The sequence below is a fragment of the Bactrocera neohumeralis genome, chromosome 6 (genome assembly GCF_024586455.1).
Source record: "Bactrocera neohumeralis isolate Rockhampton chromosome 6, APGP_CSIRO_Bneo_wtdbg2-racon-allhic-juicebox.fasta_v2, whole genome shotgun sequence".
Classification (NCBI taxonomy): Eukaryota; Metazoa; Arthropoda; class Insecta; order Diptera; family Tephritidae; genus Bactrocera; species Bactrocera neohumeralis.
The window spans coordinates 47,014,411-47,034,412 of record NC_065923.1 but is presented as its reverse complement, the minus strand read 5'-3'; the positions used below and the strand labels follow the sequence as shown (position 1 = coordinate 47,034,412).

Here is a 20,002-nt window from a genome sequence, read left to right as displayed (position 1 = left end):
CTTTATATACAATAAACGAAGTTGATTAATATAAGAGACGAAATTTTTTAGTATATAAAAAAGTTTTTATGTAAAAAAAGGTTGAGTTTTGAATTACGGTTAAGTCAAGGGTTATCCGATGTGGATATGGTGTGCTAAACATTACTTTGTCATTGCTGCTATGGTTGCTTGAAGTGTCCTTTACAATTCAGATTTTAAATTCGAAAGAGGTATATAATCTCTGCTTACGAATCGCGCTTCTATTTCAGAGAGTTTTCAAAACCAAATCAACTAGGTGCCAGTTTGATATTTCATACCGCTATTTGGATCTCTTCCCACATAGAAGACAATTACTGTTTCATTTGCAGCAATCGTTGAGGAATTAAATTTACAAAAAAAAAAACGAAAACAGGAATTATTCTAAATCGGTTTATTTGCATTTTATCATTTAATAACACAGCTGGATATTGCACGGCATTCAAAGTTTGGAAATTAAAATTTAGACGCGATTACCCACGCAGAGACTAAAAGTCATTCAAACATTTCCTGTACCTGTAGGAAATTTTAAACTGTCAATAAAAAGGTTCTCATGTTATATTAGGTCATCATATTATTCCTTCTTTTGTTTTTTTGAACTGAAATAATTGGTTTTGGCTTCTGGCTTCTGGCTCAAAGAATTTCGTAGACCTGATGGTTGAGGTCCGTGAAATACATATAATTCTATTGGAATTAGTAAATTTTGTAATACAGTTAAGGTGGTTTAAGCACTATGTTCTTGAAAAAAAAATATGTATATTTTTTTTAATTTCTTCAAAATGTACTGCACATTTTCCCCAACAAGAACTGTAGATGAGTTCTTTTGTCTGAAAGTTAATATCCCAACTTGACGAGTCTCCTCGAGCATAACTTAAGTAAAAATTCGGCTGCTGAGCTTTATTCGATCTCTCACGGTATTGTGGTCGAGCACGACGAATGCGTGACAAAAGACGCTTCATAACACCAAGGTAAAACACAGCATTAATAGGCACTGATCATCATTTAAAATGTTTCAGTAAACGTTTTCACAAGTTTAAAACAAAATTTAATATTTGCTCTTTGTTCAAAATGCATTTTACGACCGATGACCAAAAGCTGCTGTCACTTTTTGATCGATAACATCGAATGTAGTTATCCAATTGTCTTAAATTTTTTACGAAATGTCAACAAGAGATCAAACTTTTTATTTCATATACCCACCAATAGGTGCGCCACCAGAAACAGTTATATTTAAAAAGTTCTGTTTCTTTTGCGACAGACCTTTTATTTTATAAAATTCATACTTGATTATTCACCACACCTGTACAATTTGAAGCATAATTTTTTCGATAAAAAGTAGTTTTTAGTTAGTGGCCCATGAGGGGATCGAACCCGCGACCTTCGCGTTATTAGCACGACGCTCTAACCAACTGAGCTAATGGGCCAGATACCGTTGTTACGCTCCGAGCATAAAGTCGATAGGAAACCAAACAGAGATCTGCTATAATGCGCAAAATAAAGGCTAAGGAAACTTACGAGATTGTAGCCCAATTTTATATACATACTTCAAAGATATGTCCGTTCTTTTCTTATCTTTGAAGTAGATTCCAAGGGTTATCTGTCTTTCCAATGGGCTGTAGCGGCTATAAGCACCGATATTATTAATGAATAAATATGACATTGACTCACTATTACATCCAGCTGTCAAAACTCTTCTTCATCTAACATTACCTGTTCGAAATTTTGATTTCATAAGCTGGACCTTTGAAAAAAATTTAATTTGTTAATATCTTCAAACAACAGCCTGCTTTAAATTTGAGATAATAGAGTATTTTCTCTGTGTCTTTGACAGAAATAAGCTAAGAAGCTGAGTTTGAGAGAGTATGAAGAGCGAGATTGGATAAGTAGATGTATGACATTTATTTGCTTACGTGAGTTTCATAGATCCAAACGTCTCCTTGAACTCGCTTTAATTTAGAGTTAATAGAATTTGAATCGCTCAAATCGGAATTTATTTATGTATATTATGTGATGTTCCCTCAATGCTTTTGCCGTCTCTTTAAATTGTTATCAAATAACTACTTTGGAAAGCTTTAAAAACCTTTAAAAAAGATGTTTGTCGATTGAAATGAAGAAAGCTTTCAAAAGCTTTAAAAAAGAGGGGTTTATCGATTGAGATCAAGTTGCACTTTATGTAATTGTTTCTGAAAGCGAGGAAGGACCCTAAAATTCAATACCAAACTGGCTGATGCAAATATCAATTTTTTTATTAACGGGGCGTATATTTTGGAGATCCATAGAAAAAAAATGTAACGGACCTTTCTATTGCTTCCTTCAGTACTACCGGCGTAAAAGTTGAAAAAATAATACTTAGCCACCAACCGCTTTATTTCCTTACTGGGTATGTTCTAAGAGGTAGTATGTTTAGGCTATAAAGTGTGCATGATTAGATTAAATATCTGCCTTAATGTGCTATTTAAATTTTCTAACTGACTTGACATTGCGCCGCCTGTGTGCCGATGGCAAAAGTTGTGCTACACTGTACTGACTTTTGCATATTTCCAGGCGGTTTGTATATGCATAATCGTATCGTAAGTTTTTTACTTTTTAGTTGAGTTCTTTTGGATTGGACTAAAGACTAGTGATATAGAAGTGGTTGCCCCCACCTAACAGTCATCGTTTTTTATTAAATACAATTGACATATAGTTATGTATCTGTTTAGGTTCTTTAACATTTGCCTTACTTCTCACTAGCCACGAAATTTTCTTAATATGTTGACTATAAGAAAAGAGACAATCGAAGTAAACTTTGACTTTATTGAAATACTTGTAGAAAGCCACGTTTCGCTTAAAAGTTGAGTTATTTACTATTCACCGCAGTTCTTAGATTAGGTTAGGTTAGGTTAGAAGGCTGATCTAGAAAGATAGCAAATGGACTGCTATTTGTGGTCTTTTGTGAAGCCATAGGAAAGAAGAAATCCTGTCTTCGAACTTATAAATTAGCAAAACGTTTAGTGGCCAATACAAATTTGCACAAGCGTTTCATTTCCGTTCCCGCCAGTTCAGTGGGATGTCTGCCACCAATTCGAGATACTATACCCCAACGCGGGACAGTCAAGAAGGAAGTGTTGAATTGATTCCAACTCGTCTACTTACATATAGCTTCTGCAGATGGTGTCTGGTAACATTCTCAGCCTTAGACTAAGCTGACTGCTCTTAAGGGTTAGGCCTGTATGGCGCTTTACAATAAATGTATGTATAATTGCAGAACGAGTTAGCACGAGTTTTTCGATCGATCAGGAATGAATCAAACCACTTTTGGATACGCTGTTCTTAAAGTCGTATTCCGGTGAGAACGTTCTCTATCGACCAGAACAAATGGTGGTCAGAAGAGGCAAGTTCTTGGCTGCAGGGCCGGTGAGGCAAAACTTTCCAGACGCTATTTTTCAAAGAAGTTTTAGCCTTTCTAGCAACATGAGGACGGGTGTTGCCACAATGGAAAATTATTGCCTCCTGTCTAGTCTCAAATTTCGGTAATTTTCGGAAATCACTCGCCATTTATGGTTTCAGCCAACGGCAGATCTCACCAAATACAGAGTTACTTTGGCCTGTTGGATATTCGGCGCTGCCGTTAATTTGGCTGGTTGGTAAGGTTTCACATACGATTTTTCGTGTTTAGGTTGATCATAATGCATCCTTTTGTCATCACCGGTTACAAGCAGACGCAAAACTATTGCATTTTGAAGTGCTCAAGCATCATTTTTCACATAAAAAATCGTCCTTCAACGTCTCTGGCCTTCAGTTCATATGACACCCAATTTCCTTGTTTTGAATGTATCAGAAGTATGTATCGGCCAGCTTTTACCCGTTTTAGTGATTCTAAACATTTCTGCGAGCTCTTCTTGTGTTTGACAAAAACTATCACCGAGAAAGCTTCCAGTTACTCACTTTCAGACTTTTTTGACTACTCAAAACAATCTTCGTCTACCAAGCTAAATTCATCACTTCCAAAACGTGCGAACCACTTTTGGCATATCTGCTAAGCTAGAGCCGGTCCTCAAATTTTAAGAATGTAATTTCGACAATGGAATGGCCTCTATGCCGCTCTGTCTGAAATTGGTATCCCCCCAAAACCAATACGATTGTGTAAGCTGACGTTGAGCAACAACAAAAACTCCGTCAGAATCGTGTGACTTCATTAACCTACTGCTGGCAGAAACGAGCTGTAGAGCCAAATACAGAAGGTAAAATCTGCTATAAGAGTGTACAGCTGCTACGCCGATGATACTGATATTATTGGTCTCAACAATCAAGCCGTTAGTTCTGTTTTCTCCAGACTGTATAAGGAAGCAAGGCGTATGTGTCTGGTTGAGGACGAGGAAAAGATGAAATTTATCCTATCGTCAAACAACAGTCGTCGCACCGTTACTTGGTTGCCACGTAACTGTTGACAGTCATAACTTTGAAGACGGAGATAATTTCATCTATCTTGGAATCAGTATTAACTCCAACAAAAAGTCAGCCTGTCCTGCCATATGGTGCAGAGGCATGGACGATGACAATATCTGATAAGTCGGCCTTCGAGAGAAAGGTTTTGCGCGTTGGTAAGGTCCAATATGCTAGTCGATGGAACGATGAGCTGTCAAGATATACGGCGAAATTGCCAATACTTCAGCGAATGAAAGGCCAGTGGCCTGCGCTAGTTAGGAATGGACGAAAACATTCCAGTTCTGAGAATATTCCACCCGCAGGGAGAAGCAGGTGCTGAAGAAGACTTCCACTTTGTTGGAGATATCAGATGGAGAAGAACCTGGCATCACTTAGTATCTCGAATTGGGGCCAAATCGTGAAAAGAAGAAACGACTGGCGCGCTGTTGTAAACTCGGCTATAACCGCATGCGTAGTGTCTACGCTAGTAAAGAAGAAAAAGAAGTTTCGAGAATTTACACTTAAAGTTGTACATGCGAAAATGAACTGATCGACTGTTGTGCGGACTGGATAGGAAAAATATATTTGTTTCGGAAAATAATTTTGATAAACTTTATTTGCTTTGAAATAATTGTAGGAAAATGGTTAATTCACCTCTTCATCCTTAAAAAATTTCAAAACCAGTAGAATACACCACGCAATATACAGAAACGGCAGATGACGCACGGCTGTTTTAAAAGCTCAAGGCCGAAAGTGTTGACAGCATCCGCAAAAAAAGACCTGAATATACACGAATGTATAATTTTTATTTATTTCTTTGTTGTAGGTATTCATTGTTTTTAATTTCACATTACATAATCCCACTGTAACGGCAATTTCTATGCCCGGCTTTAATAGTAAGCCCAGCTATGCAATATTTTAAGTGACTTAAGTCAATGAAAACAATAAATTATCGATAGAAAACAATTTACCTGCAATGAATTGCCAACCGAAATCAATTGAAAATATAAAATTAATGTCGAGCTGTATGTAGCATTTAAAGTTATTATGCAACAAGCCATTAATCCTTACGAAAAACAGCGCACAGCAAACACGTAGCGGGTTTAAGTACTCAAAATGCGCTTGTAAATACATTACCGACATCTAGTGCGTCAAGCAAATATATGTATATTATACATATGTATATATAGATTTACAAACATGTCTTAACGCTACCCTGCAGGAAATTGCGAAACCGGTAAGGGCTGGTTAAGGGGTCTAGAAGTTCTAGGTTCTGGGCATGAATTTCAGGTAATATTTAAAGTGTCGTAAAAAAAGGCAATTAATATTTTTACTATCCATTTTTTTGTTAGTTATTTGTTAATTTTAGAAGAGTACAGAAAAAAATTAAAAACTAAAAAAAGTAAAAAATTTCAAAAACTATGAGCTGACGAAGTCGGGGGTCTCTAAAAATTTCCACGTGACCATACCCATGATTTCAATCCTCCTAGTTATCTGAAACAAAAAAAAAAAAAGATTATTAATCTAGAATAATGTTGCAATGGCTGGAACTACGGAAAAGTGGGAAACAATTTCTTTCACAAAATGGCGATTGCCTGAAAAAAAATTCTTTTTGGATCACTTTTTCTGACTATTTCGAATTTTTTAAAAATAATAAAAATGAAAATTTGGGGATGGGACTAGTTCCAACCATAGACAAGCTTATACGGCAGACCCTATAATTATTTCAAGTAAATCGGTCCAATAGAACCTGAGAAATCGTGGGTATTGTTCCGAAAAAGTCAGTTTTGAGAAAAACGCGTTTAAAGTTTAGGAGACAATTCTAGTGAACACGGACGCCACGTCACAAAATCGGCTGTATCTCCGAAAATAAGTCGAATTTTGAAAAATCCTTCCAAGGTCGTATATTTGAAAGTCTAAACTTTCAAGATATGCAAAAAAAAAAAATCGATTTGTTCAAAATTCTAGACAAGAATACCCCCTTAATGAAAAATTTCCAAAACGTTGAACTACCCACAGAGAGCTGGAATTACGCGTGGTATACACTGAATGCAAAATGAGAGCGATACATTTATAATATTTTTCTCAAAATGTTTCTCATGTTCTTTATTAATGTAAAACAAAATCTCATAGCTTTAACTCAACACCAATATTTTGATAATGAATTTAAGTTTTGAAAACTCTAAAGGCTTTTCAGCAAGCTCTTCTAGAGCTCTTTAGTTAATGGTCCATTAACTCGTTTCACTTAAAAGCTTATCACATATATTTCATTCGACACCAATATCTCGATATTAAGTTTAGATTTTAATTTTTTTAAACAAAATTTATAAAACAGTTGGACTCTTTTACTCTAGATCTTAGTGGAAAATGACCTATTGAAAGAACATGAAGGACGAGGCTGTTTGGTGACAACCTATGCAGATACTGCTGCTTTTATGCTTAAAGGAAAGTCCGTGGATACAAGTTAATACAAGAGTACAAGTGTGCCTCAATGTAGTAGCTAGCTGGAAGTAAAGAAGTGGCTTAGTGGTACTGTGCCATGACGTGTGTGTCTGGTGGAGTGCGGTTCTCATTAGCATCAGCAGTGCACTACCTACAGCACTAACGATGGCACTTAATGCTATTCTACATATACCATGCCTGTCAGACTTCGGAGAGCTGGACACACTAAACGCCTTAAATGGGAACATTCCGAAATCCTCTCGCACTTCAATTTCATCGCTGATAACTTGGACCACTGCTCCGTGAAGCCCACATCCAGCGGCATCTTTTCCACGCACTTACCTCCGAAGGTAAACAAAAATATAAATATACTAGAGGACCCGTCCACGCTTCACTGTGGCTGATACATAGATAATACTACTACTACCATCTATATGATTTCTATTGGTTGGATTATAACTATTAGTTAATGAGATATAGCATTTTTATGAAGCAACTTGTGTTAGTTTTTAAAAAATGGATCATAAGGCATTTCGAGTGTTAATAAAGCATTGCTTTTTGGGGGAAAATACTGTTGAATTTGGGCTCAGGGAAATCCACCGATGAAAAGATATTTGCTAAGCTTAAAGAGGCGAAAGCTCTGTGCAAAGTGGGTGCCTCGCAAGTTCATAATCCTACAAAAACAACGAATAACTGATTCTGAGAAGTGTTTGAGTCTTTAATCGTAATAAAACTGAATTTTTGAAAAATTAATTTAAAAAACATTTTCCAGTGGACCAAATTGTGAATCTAAACCATCCTCGAATCTCCTTAAACACACACAAAAAATTTCATCAAAATCGGTCAAGCCGTTTAGGAGCAGTTCAATTACAAACACCCGGTCAGAAGATTTATATATATAAAGATACAACGGGTTTTTCAATAGGAACGCTGCACAAGCAAACTACGCCACATCCCTTCCCGCTCTTTTGACAATTCTCTTCAGTAAAGTTTGCCATTTCATCGTGGAAAGATGTACGATCCAACAACGAGTCAAAATTATTAAAATTTACTACAGAAATTCGCAGTCAGGGACCTCATCAAAAGAGCGCAACGTCCAATTTATGATCGTCATAATCATTCGGTCCGATGAACAATTGAGCGTCTAGTGGCATTTGAGTCCACAGGCACAGTACAAAATGTTCCCGTACCCGTAGTATCGAGAATATTGTTGCCGCTAACGCATCAATTGAGGAAGACCCCAATCAGTCTACCATACGTCGTTCTCAAGCCTTGGGCATCTCTGTCATTGTGGCGAATTTTGCGAAAAGATCTTGACCTAAATCCTTACAAGATCAAATTGACGCAAGAACTGAAGCCGCTTGACCACTAGAATCGTCGCATGTTCGTGAATTGGGCTGAGCAACAACTTGAAAACTATCCGGATTTTCTTCGAAAAATCATTTTCAGCGATGAGGCTAATTGCTGGCTGAATGGCTTTGTCAAAGCGCGCAAAAAATGGCATTATTGGTCAGTTAGCAATCCACACGTACTCCATGAGTCACCATTCTTCTTCTTCTTAATTGGCGTAGACACCGCTTACGCGATTATAGCCGAGTTAACAACAGCGCGCCAGTCGTTTCTTCTTTTCACTACGTGGCGCCAATTGGATATTCCAAGCGAAGCCAGGTCCTTCTCCACTTGGTCCTTCCAACGGACTGGCTAACGCGCAAAGGACCATAAGTCTTTCACAGAACTTTTCCGACGAAAACTCGCAACGTCGACTCATCCGTTGTTGACATCGTACAAGCCTCTGCACCATATAGCAGGACGGGAATTATGAGTGACTTATAGAGTTTGGTTTTTGTTTGTCGAGAGAGGACTTTGCTTCTCAATTGCCTACTCAGTCCGAAGTAGCACCTGTTGGCAAGAGTTATCCTGCGTTGGATTTCTAGGCTGACATTGTTGGTGGTGTTTACGCTGGTTCCAAGATAGACGAAATTATCTACGACTTCAAAGTTATGACTGTCAACAGTGACGTGAGTGCCAAGTCGCCAGTGCGACGACTGTTTGTTTGATGACAGGAGATATTTCGTTTTGCCCTCGTTCACTGCCAGACCCATTTTCTGTGCTTCCTTGTCCAGCCTGGAGAAAGCAGAACTAACGGCGCGGGTGTTGAGGCCGATGATATCAATATCATCGGCATACGCCAGCAGCTGTACACTCTCTTAGAAGATGGTACCTTCTCTATTTAGTTCTGCGGCTCGAACTATTTTCTCCAAAAGCAGGTTGAAAAAGTCGCACAATAGGGAATCGCCTTGTCTGAAACCTCGTTTGGTATCGAACGGCTCGGAGAGGTCCTTCCTGATCCTGACGGAGCTTTTCGTGTTACTCAACGTCAGTTTACACAGCCGTATTAGTTTTGCGGGGATACCAAATTCAGACATCGCGGCATAAAGGCAGCTCCTTTTCGTGCTGTCGAAAGCAGCTTTGAAATCGACGAAGAGGTGGTGTGTCGATTCTCCTTTCACGGGTCTTTTCCAAGATTTAGCGCATGGTGAATATCTGGTCGGTTGTTGATTTGCCAGTTCTAAAGCCACACTGATAAGGTCCAATCAGTTTGTTGACGGTGGGCTTTAATCTTTCACACAATATGCTCGATAGAACCTTATATGCGATGTTGAGGAGGCTGATCCCACGGTAGTTGGCGCAGATTGTGGGGTCTCCTTTTTTATGGATTGGGCATAGCACACTTAAATTCCAATCGTTGGGCATGCTTTCGTCCGACCATATTTTACAAAGAAGCTGATGCATGCTCCTTATCAGTTCTTCGCCGCCGTGTTTGAATAGCTCGGCCGGCAATCCGTCGGCCCCTGCCACTTTGTTGTTCTTCAGGCGTGCAATTGCTATTCGAACTTCTTCATGGTCGGGTAATGGAACGTCTGCTCCATCGTCATCGATTGGGGAATCGGGTTCTACTTCTCCTGGTGTTGTGCGTTCACTGTCATTCAGCAGGCTGGAGAAGTGTTCCCTCCATAATTTAAGTATGCTCTGGGCATCAGTGCCTAGATCACCTTTGGGGGTTCTACAAGAGTATATGCCGCCGCATTTTTTCGTAGAATTTTCGAGCATTGCCCCTGTCGGCCAGCTTATCAAGCTCTTCGTACTCACGCATTTCGGCCTCTTTCTTCTTCTGTCTACAAATGCGTCTCGCTTCCCTCTTCAACTCTTGGTATCTATCCCATCCCGCACGTGTAGTGTTCGATCGTAACGTTGCGAGGTAGGCAGCCTGTTTTCTCTCCGCTGAGTCACCATTGCATCCAGAAAATATCACGATTTGCTGCGGTTTAAGAGCCAGCGGCGTCATTGTGCCGTACTTCTTCCATGATGATCAAGACCGGCAAGTTACTGCGAATGGAAGTCGCTAGCGCTCTATGATAACCGAATATTTTTGTCCCGTATTGGATGATATGGACTTGGAAAATATGTGGTTCCAACAGGACGGCGCCACAAGCCATACAGTGATTGTCAAATTGCCGCAGTATCGATTGAAAACCGTCGAAAATTGGGTTCAGCAAAAGAAATCGAGTTCCATACATAATGGCATCGAATGCACTTTCACAGGAATAAAGAATTTCATTAATTCATTAAACCGTTTTTGTTTTATTTTAAAAACACTTTTGTAGCGCTCTTATTGAAAAACCTATTAGTTTCATGCAGGGTACCTCGCACATACTCACTTAACTACATATCACATGTACATATATACATGTGTACTATATTTACATAAGTTATTTGCAGCGAGTGAAATTCTCGATATGCTTTGTGCAAATGAATAGGAAAACAATGAAGCATTCAATGAAAATAATGTTAGGTATTTTAATATTTATCGCTTTTTGTGTGTTCACTTACCTACACACAAACATATATGTACATGTGTACTTAAGTGCTTACACATTTGTTTACATAATAGTATACAATAATAAATGCTCCATTAAAATAATTGATTTCGATGCAAGTAGCAGTTGAAATGAAAGGTGCACAGATATTTTATAAAACAAACAAACACACACATATATACACAAATATAATAGGTACGTTCATTACTCTATAGACACATATACGTATGAATATATACTGATACTTAGTATGTGTGTAGCCGTGAGTTTAAAATTTATGGCATCGATTACAGTGTGGCGCAACGCCTGCTAACATATTGAGAAGTCATGAGGCAATGGAAGGCGCAGCCGCAGAGCTTGAATGTGCTCGTTGCTAAAAATAGCAGCGAATTTCCAGGAAAACGAAACGAGAGCAATGCAAATAATCAAATGAAATGAATGCGGGCTGTTAAGCCGCCTACGCACTTTCGCAGAGCCAACATGCTACAAATATCAATCCTTCACAATCACTGCCTGCAGCGAGATATTTATACGAATCTATACATATCATACATTAATGTGAGTGTACAAAGAAGCTCGTAAAGTTCGCCTTCGTGAGCAAAAAAAATAATTTTTTTCCACATTATTCCATTATGATTTCACCGTGTTAGTTAGCTTTTTTCTGAAACAGTTCTTTTTCATTCACGAATAAAAACAAAGTGTTCTCTACGTTAACTTCGGCAGCATCGAAGCTATAAAAGCTTTCACTGGCGCATTTTTTAGCTTGCTGCATTGCATAGAACTAGATTTTCAGAAGGTTGAAATGTAAATAGTTTTAAGAATTTACGCCAGTTTTTTATCAACTCTTGGCTTAAATTTCTCGAGGTAACCAAATGACTTCGTCGCCGCAAAGTTCATCTGTTTCCCTAATTTTGTTTCAATCATTAAAGTTTAGCTAAGCTTTCTGTTCTTGATTGTATTTGTATAATTGAATTGGCTCGCCCTGCCAGTAAGTAATTAAACTGCAAACGAAAAACCCAAATAATGGGTTGTCAAAAAAATCTTGCGGTATTTTTATTGAAATTGAAATGAATTTTGGATGACTCATGCCCAGCTCTTGACCGATGCTACGGCTGCTACTATGCCGGTCTCTTTCGACCAATTCAGCGATTTTATCGCAATTTTCGATGACAGGCCTTCCGGAGCGTGGCGCATATTCGACCACCTCTACACCAGAACGAAAACGTTGAAACCATCGTTGTGCGGTGGAAATGGAAACTGTATCGGGTCCATAAACTACACAAATTTTATTGGCGGCTTGAAATGCATTTTTGCCTTTATCGTAGTAGAACTGTAAAATATGCCGTGTTTTCTGTTTATTTTGCCACATGTTTGCGACGCTATAACTCACGAACGACTTAAAAGAAACGACAATCAATCAAACACGTGTCAGCGCGTGAAATGAGCTTTCCAAAAAGGTATAGCATTACCCGATGCGACAAATAAAACTAGAACTACGCTCATTCAGCGCCAATTAGCTCAAATACCGCAAGACTTTTTTGACAACCTATATATTTCGGAAAAATGCCGATTGTAAAAATTGACTCTCGGTGGTGGCGATAACCTTTTCATAACGACACAAATTTCTGCCCGAAGAGAAACTTTGTTTGAAAATGAGGAATTCGCAAAATATGTTGACATGTTCGATTGTTTATTATGAAAATAATTTACGGGCTGGTTTAATTTTGAAAGGTTTAATTATTACTCCTATAGAAGAAAGTTATGTGGCAATGTTGTAGGTAATGAAAAGGTCCATTGGAATGATTTCGGTGGACATTCTGGGTTCGAAACACATTCTTGCTCGACTCTTTCCGATAAAACTAAATTTCTCTCAAAGAGAGTGCTGTAAAAAGGTCTCTTTGGATATGCTTGATCGTGCGAATTCCGTTCCCACATTCATGGATGAGCATTATAACAGCGGATGAGACATGGGTTTATGAACGAGTCGAAATCAAAAAACAAAACGCCAAAACCACTCAAAAATCAAGGTGACGCTCATTTCTTTTGACAATATTCGTGGTTTGGTGCATCATGAAATTGTTTCGGAGGGACAGAAGGTTAATAAGAAGTTCTAATTTTTCTTTTGACCGGAAAGTGTGCAAGAACAATTTATGGATTTTAGACAATGATTATGCACCATCGCATCGAGCCACGATTTTGACCGAATTTAAAGCCAAAAACGCAATGAATGCCATCGATCAACTACAGTAATCACCATATTTGGCTCGGTGTGATTTTTTCTTGTTCTCCAAACTGAAAATTGTCACTCCGTGGAACCCGTTTTCAGTCGATCGAAGAGATAAAGCGAAATTCGCTGAAGGCCATCGCAAAAAGTGCTTACGAAAAGTGTTTCGAGGACTGGAAAAATCGTTGTTATACATATGTGTATTGCATCTGGTGGGTATTACTTTGAAGGCAGCAAAACATATATTGATGAATAATTAAATATTTTGCGCTTTATTTACATTTTCCGGATACTTTTTTGTCACAATGTATGTATTAGTTTGTATCAGATTAAAAACAATGTCATTAATATTAACAAGAAATCTTGTCATTTCATAGCATTTTTTTCTTTTCGCAAATAAAAAATAATTTATTAATTTGTTTTTTTTTTTTTTTGTTTTTTTAATTAGAAATGCATTATATAACAATTATTTAGAGCACTCAATGCGATATCTGCAATATATTTTAAGTACTCCGATAACATCGTTTGTAATCTACTTACCTCAGTGACTCTAAGCTAGGCCGCAATAGCTGTCAAAAATCATTTTAGGCGCAATCAATTAACGGAGATCACACAACCAAGCTGAGCTGCCTTATCATCTGATAACTATCTGCAATAAAAGACAAAAAGGCAAGTTAGGATAATAGCTGGGCGGAATTTGTTGATTCTTAAACGTTCTACAATAAATTTAGAGCAAAGAAGACTGATTTGCCTTGAGGCAAACATTATCAGTTTATTTAATTGCACTTATCTGCTGATAAATTTATTGCATATATGAAAAGTAAGTGTGGTATTTTAAAGATATATAGTAGGTTTGTTAGAAAAGGGGCGTGTGCCGAATTTCGTTTCGATATAGAGTCATGATTATTGACATTTTCCTGCCTGAATTGGATTAGGTTCATTTGGAGCACTTGAAATTTACTTATAACTGTTCTGTCGTCGGCGCCGCCAAGAAAATTTATTCACATTATCAATATTATCCTCTCTACAATAAACTCAAATAACACTGCTCTCCCCACACAATCCTTTACTTAATCAGCAGTGTGTACGAATAGACACCCCACTTACCTGAGCATGCCTGTCATTTTGCCAGCCAGGTAAGCGCTGTGCAAATTCACAAACTTGGCATAAATTGTCCTCGCAATAGAGGCACGAGCACAAACACGGCTGCTGTGAGTGAAGTGCTGCTATTTGCCAACTCAAGGAAGAGCACACCACTCAGTAAATACCTCGTTCACTCAGACGGCGAGTAGGTGTCGTCTTTCGCAGCACGGCATGTACAAGCTCACACTATTTTAGAGATTTACCGTGAAATTCTCCCAACAACGTTATTAACTTGGTAATGAAGTGTGGAAAATTCTTAGATTTGCTTTTAATAAAGTGCGCTAAAAGCAGAGCAGGTTTCACTTGGCGATAAAGGCATTCTACGAAAGAAATTGAGAGTGGGAGATAATGCAGACACTAAGCTGAGGATGTGCTGGTTCCATAGAGTGTTCAGATTAGTTTGATAGTTTTTATATTAGCTTGTGAACAACATAGTTACTGACGGCTTTGTGAAAACAATTTTTATACTCTGGCAACATGTTGCTACAAAGTACATATAATAGTTTTGCTCACCTCATAGATGTCTGATTTATTTTACTTCATATATACAGAGTGGCGCAAAATTCAGAAGATTGCCAGAAGATGGTATAAATTTTGCAATTGACCTCTAATGTCAGTTTTGTTTTGACATTTGTGTAGTAAACACATGCGAAATATACGAAAATAAACAATGGCTACACTGCGTGCCACAATCAACATGCTGAAGGATGCATTTCCCGCACGCCTAATCTCCCGTTTTGTCGATTTGCACTGGCCAGCAAGATCGCCTGATTTGACCGCTCTAGACTTCTTTTTGTGGGGCTTTTTGAAGTCGCGGGCTTATGTCAACAAGCCTCAGACTCTTGTAGGTCTTAAATACATTATCCGTCAAGAATGTGAGGACCTATCGCCGTAAGTTCTGGCTAAAGTGATGGAAAATGCCATAAAAAGGGGCTCAAATGACAATCAACTGTGGCGGCGGCCATTTACATGATATCATATTCTCGACTTGATGTACAAAAATTTAAAATATCAAATAAAAATAATCCACAAGCAGAATCAAAGTTTTTTATTTTCCAAAAAACATCGGAAGGAAATTTTTGCGCCACCTGTTACTTGTATAATGATTGTATGTGATGAAAATAATATATACAAGGTGTGTCGCAAAAGAAACAGCACCGTTAAAAAAAAACAACAAAAAATTAATATTTTTCAAAAGTTATATTTTTTTATTCAAAGTAGTTTCCTTGTGCTTCCATACAGCGTTTAGTCCGGCAGTTAGCATTTCAAATGAGTGTTTAAGGTAGTTTTTCCCAATGCTCTTGAGAATATCGGTCGTCGCTTTTTGTATAGCTGAAATGTCCTGAAACCAGTGTCCTTTCATGGGCAAATGAAGTTTTCCAAATAGGTAAAAATCACAGGGTGCCAGATCAGGTAAGTAGGGTAAGTAGGTTGAGTGATTAATGGTTAATATGGAGTTTTTTGTGAAAAAATCAGTGACAAGCGTCGACCGATGACACGGTGCATTATCGTGCAACAGGCGCCAGGACCCTGCCTCACGGTATTGTGGTCGAGCACGACGAATGCGTGACAAAAGACGCTTCATAACACCAAGGTAAAACACAGCATTAATCGTTTGGCCAGGTGGGATGAACTCTCGGTGTACAATACTCTCGGAATCGTAAAAACAAATCAGCATTGTCTTTATTTTTGACTCCTGGAGACGACTTTTTTCGGTGATGGCTCGTCTGGATGCTTCCATTCGGCACTTTGACGACTGGCTACGGGATCTATATAAAAAGCACCACGTTTCATCACAAGTCACAATCGAATATTTGCAGTTTATGTCTTTTCTCGAATCCTTAATCAATTCCTTACAATGTTGGATTCGTAGCAATTTTTGCTCTTTAGTCAATTTGTGCGGAACAAACTTGGAGCACACCTTCCGTAGACCCAATTTATCTATCAAAATGCGATGAATGGAGTCTTTGGTGATATTTAACTCCACTTCCATGTAACGCAAAGAAGATTTCGGCTCATTCTTAATAAATTCCTGCACTTTTTCAATATTGTTTTGGGTAATCACTGATTTTGGACTTGATTGTCACAGAAGTCCTCACGACCTTCTTGGAATCGCTTAAGCCACCCATGCACATTACTACGGGATAGGCACTGATCACCAGAAACTTTTTTCATCATTTGAAATGTTTCGGTAAACGTTTTCCCAAGTTTAAAACAAAACTTAATACTTGGTCTTTGTTCAAAATGCATTTTACGACCGATGACCAAAAGCTGCTGTCACTTTTTGATCGATAACATCGATTGTATTTATCCAATTGTTATAAAATTTTTACGAAATGGCAACAAGAGATCAAACTTTTTATTTCATGTACCCACCAATAGGTGCGCCACCAGAAACAGTTATATTTAAAAAGTTCTGTTTCTTTCGCGACAGACCTTGTATGTATTCAAATACAGATACATACAAAGGTACACCATTTCTCATTTTTTCTGGCGGTGTTTGGTTTGCGTCACGTACACATTTGCTCAATTATAACATCAGTTGCGTTCGGGCGTGTAAGCATAGCTAAGACCAAATAAACAATTTTCGAGAATTTTAAATACCATTAGCTATATTAAAAATTAAAATCGAAATATTTTTCATTTTATAAGTGGTAAGTAGAATTAGAAAGACTGTTTTTTGTGAAGCTATTTCACATCGTCTTTTTTTGTTTTTAGAAAACTGAAGAAAATTGCTGACTCTATTAAAAAAACTGTGCTATAATGGTTAAATGAAAGGCTCTCATATCGGCAAGTTGCAAGTCTAGCTGAAATTTCGTTTGGGTCAGTGAAAAATTTTTCAAATTGTCATGAAATATCAGTACCAAAACATCGATCTGGTTGACGATCCGTTTTAAGTAAACACGATAAACGAACTATTAACCGTTTGATGACCTCGCGAGCAGCAAAATCAGGTACGGAGATTCAAAGGAATTGGATAACATAAGTTCCTCGCATCACTGTAAACCGCGAGTTGAAAAAACAAGCGTTTAAAGCCAGGCCCAAAATTAAAAAAAAACTTTGCTTTATAAAAGTCATCATTATATACGTCTAAAATTTGCTAAAGCGCACCAAAACTGGACTCCAGAACAGCGGGCGAATGCATTTTGGACAAACGAAAGCAAGCCTAATCTGCATGCGTCAGACGGAATACATAACTTTTGGAAGAAGTCATCCAACTATTACCAGCCGCGATGTCATTCCACTCACACTCAGCGAGATATTACTCCTATCGAGAACCTCTTTGAATTGCCTCCTCAAAGGTTCCCAAGCGGATTGAAGAGATATCTAAATACATCCTATCATATATAACCTGTGGTTAAAAAAAAAAAATTCACAATTAAGCCTATCCATCGAAAACAAAGGCGAAATTATATACAAGATGTGTAGAGGTATGGATTGAAGCGGATATTGCGGTTATACTAAATATATAAATGTATATATGTATATACATATATATGAAGGATGGAGTCATGTTCACGCAAGTGAAGAAAGTTCTCTGAGGAGGATTGAGTCACTCTAAAAACAGTGTTTAGAGAAAAACTCGTTGAAAGTTTTGAGAACCGATTACACTACTCAAGTTAAGAAACTCTTACGAACACACTCATCACTCATATCTACAAAACTATTAACCAGATCAACCTAAAATTTTCTGAGAATATTCTGAAATATATGTGCTTTCAAAATATGCAAAAACCAAAAAATTTATTTTTTAAATTTCTTATTTATATTAATGAACGTAAAGGGTTAAAGTTAACACTTCGTTCTCACTCCGAAGCGCCGCAGCAAAGAGTTTTTATTTCGTTGATTAAGCAGCTCTTATTTCACTCTAATATTAAGACTATCTATATCTAGTGATATGTCTGCATGACAAATTTGGCTTTATTATATTTACAAAGGCGAGAATTTCAATTTAACCTAAAATTAATGCGAATGTATTTTTCTGTCTAGGCATATTTATCATAGCGACTTTAAATAGGGTGCAAACGCACAAACGGCTCTCGAATTATGTAAATAATATGACAATCTGCACATAACCACTCTCATCTCCTTTCACTTTACTTAACTTCGCTGATGTAAATATGCCACGAAGAACCAAATACTTAACATTTAATACAGTCATTCAGCTACATACAACCTTCATACACATACGCACACAAGAACATTAAAAAGTTGCGCATATTTACATTATTTTCCTCATCGTTAACTTTTATACAAAATCAGCTTAACTTTGTGGCACACACAGTCTGCAAATGGCACAATCTTCATATGTTCATATTGAATGTGCGTGTGTGTGTGTGTGCACTGTCCTGTTATATAGCGTTGTCATGCAAATCATGCCGATTGTGATTGCTTGCATAACGGTATATAAAATGATAACGGAGTATATATCCTGTTGTATGTGTTTGTTGCAGATTTTGTGTCTAACCAGCCACGGGGCGTATACGTAACATTTGTTTGAAGTGAATTCGATGGCTGTGACTGGCGAGTGTATTGCTGTTTATTCAACCTTACTTCACCTCTCCCTTTATAACAACTTTTTTATTATCTCCTTACTTTTGCTTGACTAACGGTCTGTCAACTTAAAGCTGTTTTTCATCTGCGTGAAGTGGGGGATTGCTTTTCACCCATTCATTCGCCCTGAATTCCCTTCTCGCTGCGTTGAATGTAAGCTGAAGCTGTAATGTTTGCTTTTATTGTTGTTGAATTAAATCTTTGTTCACATCAAAATAAAAAATAATATATACAGGCATGTTCTGCAAATCGTTTTCGGGAAATATTTTTACATTTTCCGTTTTCAAATCGTTTGACATGTTTTGTAAGTCGCAACGTTTTCGTCTTGTTCGAATATCGGCTAATCATTTTGTCGCTCGTTCTACAAATGGAAATCATTACAATTTTCCGATTTCATATTCGGCAAAGGTAATCAATAGCGATTTTGAATCCAAATCAACGGATTGCGCGGATTTGTGGAATTTTTCCGGTCGTTGAGGGCACTCAAGATTCCCGATGTTTTGGGGCAGAAACATCCTGTAACGCTGGTGAAGCGGAGGCACAACGTCCACAGAAAAGCAGGGAAGCCGAAGATACATACACCAAGAGCGTAAAAAGATAACGACTTTCCGAAACTCAAGATTCGCCCCAAAACGTGCATTCGTTTACAAATGGTTTTACCGTAGCTACTTACACTTTTTTTATTTTATTTTTTATTTCTTTTTTCTCATTGCCATTGTTAACATAAAACAAGATAAACCATTAACTTCGGCTGCATCGAAGCTAATATACCCTTCACAGGTGCATTTCTCTTAGTAACCATGTGTCCAGTTTGAATGGAAGCTATATGCTATAGTTAACCGATCTGAACAAATTCTTCGGAGATTACATTGTTGCCTTAGAAAATAATCTATATCGAATTTCGTGAATATATCTCGTCAAATGCAAAAGTTTTCCATACAAGAGCTTTTTTCCGATCATTCAGTTTGTATGGCAGCTATATGTTATAGTAGTCCGATATCGGCAGTTCCGACAAAAATTCCGATCACTCGGTTTGTATGGCAGCTATATGTTATAGTGGTCCGATCGGCAGTTCCGACAAATGATCAGCTTCTTGAAGAGAAAATGACGTTTACAAAATTTCAAAACGATTTCTTAAAAACTGAGCGACTAGTTCGTATATACACATACAGACGGACTGACAGACGGACAGGGAGACGGACAGAGAGACGAACAGACAGACGAACAGACAGACGGACAGACAGACGGACATGGCTAAATCGACTCAGCTCAACATACTGATCATTTACTATATTTATATATATACTTTATAGGGTCTCCGACGCTTCCTTCTGGGTGT

At 37.8% G+C, this 20,002-nt stretch overlaps 1 protein-coding gene and 1 non-coding gene across 7 annotated transcripts in view; both read right to left on the bottom strand.

The window, feature by feature from the left end:
* The window catches only part of LOC126762568 (regulating synaptic membrane exocytosis protein 2), a 421,139-nt gene that overhangs the window by 290,459 nt on the left and 110,678 nt on the right, over nt 1–20,002 (bottom strand). For all 6 annotated transcript variants that reach the window (XR_007667481.1, XM_050479418.1, XM_050479416.1 and 3 more), the window contains exon 3: nt 13,507–13,615. The gene's annotated coding sequence lies outside the window, so the exon portion shown is untranslated. The remainder of the gene's footprint in view (nt 1–13,506; nt 13,616–20,002) is intronic.
* Nucleotides 1,366–1,439, bottom strand: Trnai-aau (transfer RNA isoleucine (anticodon AAU)). Its single transcript has one exon. It is a non-coding gene; the product is annotated as a tRNA-Ile (tRNA).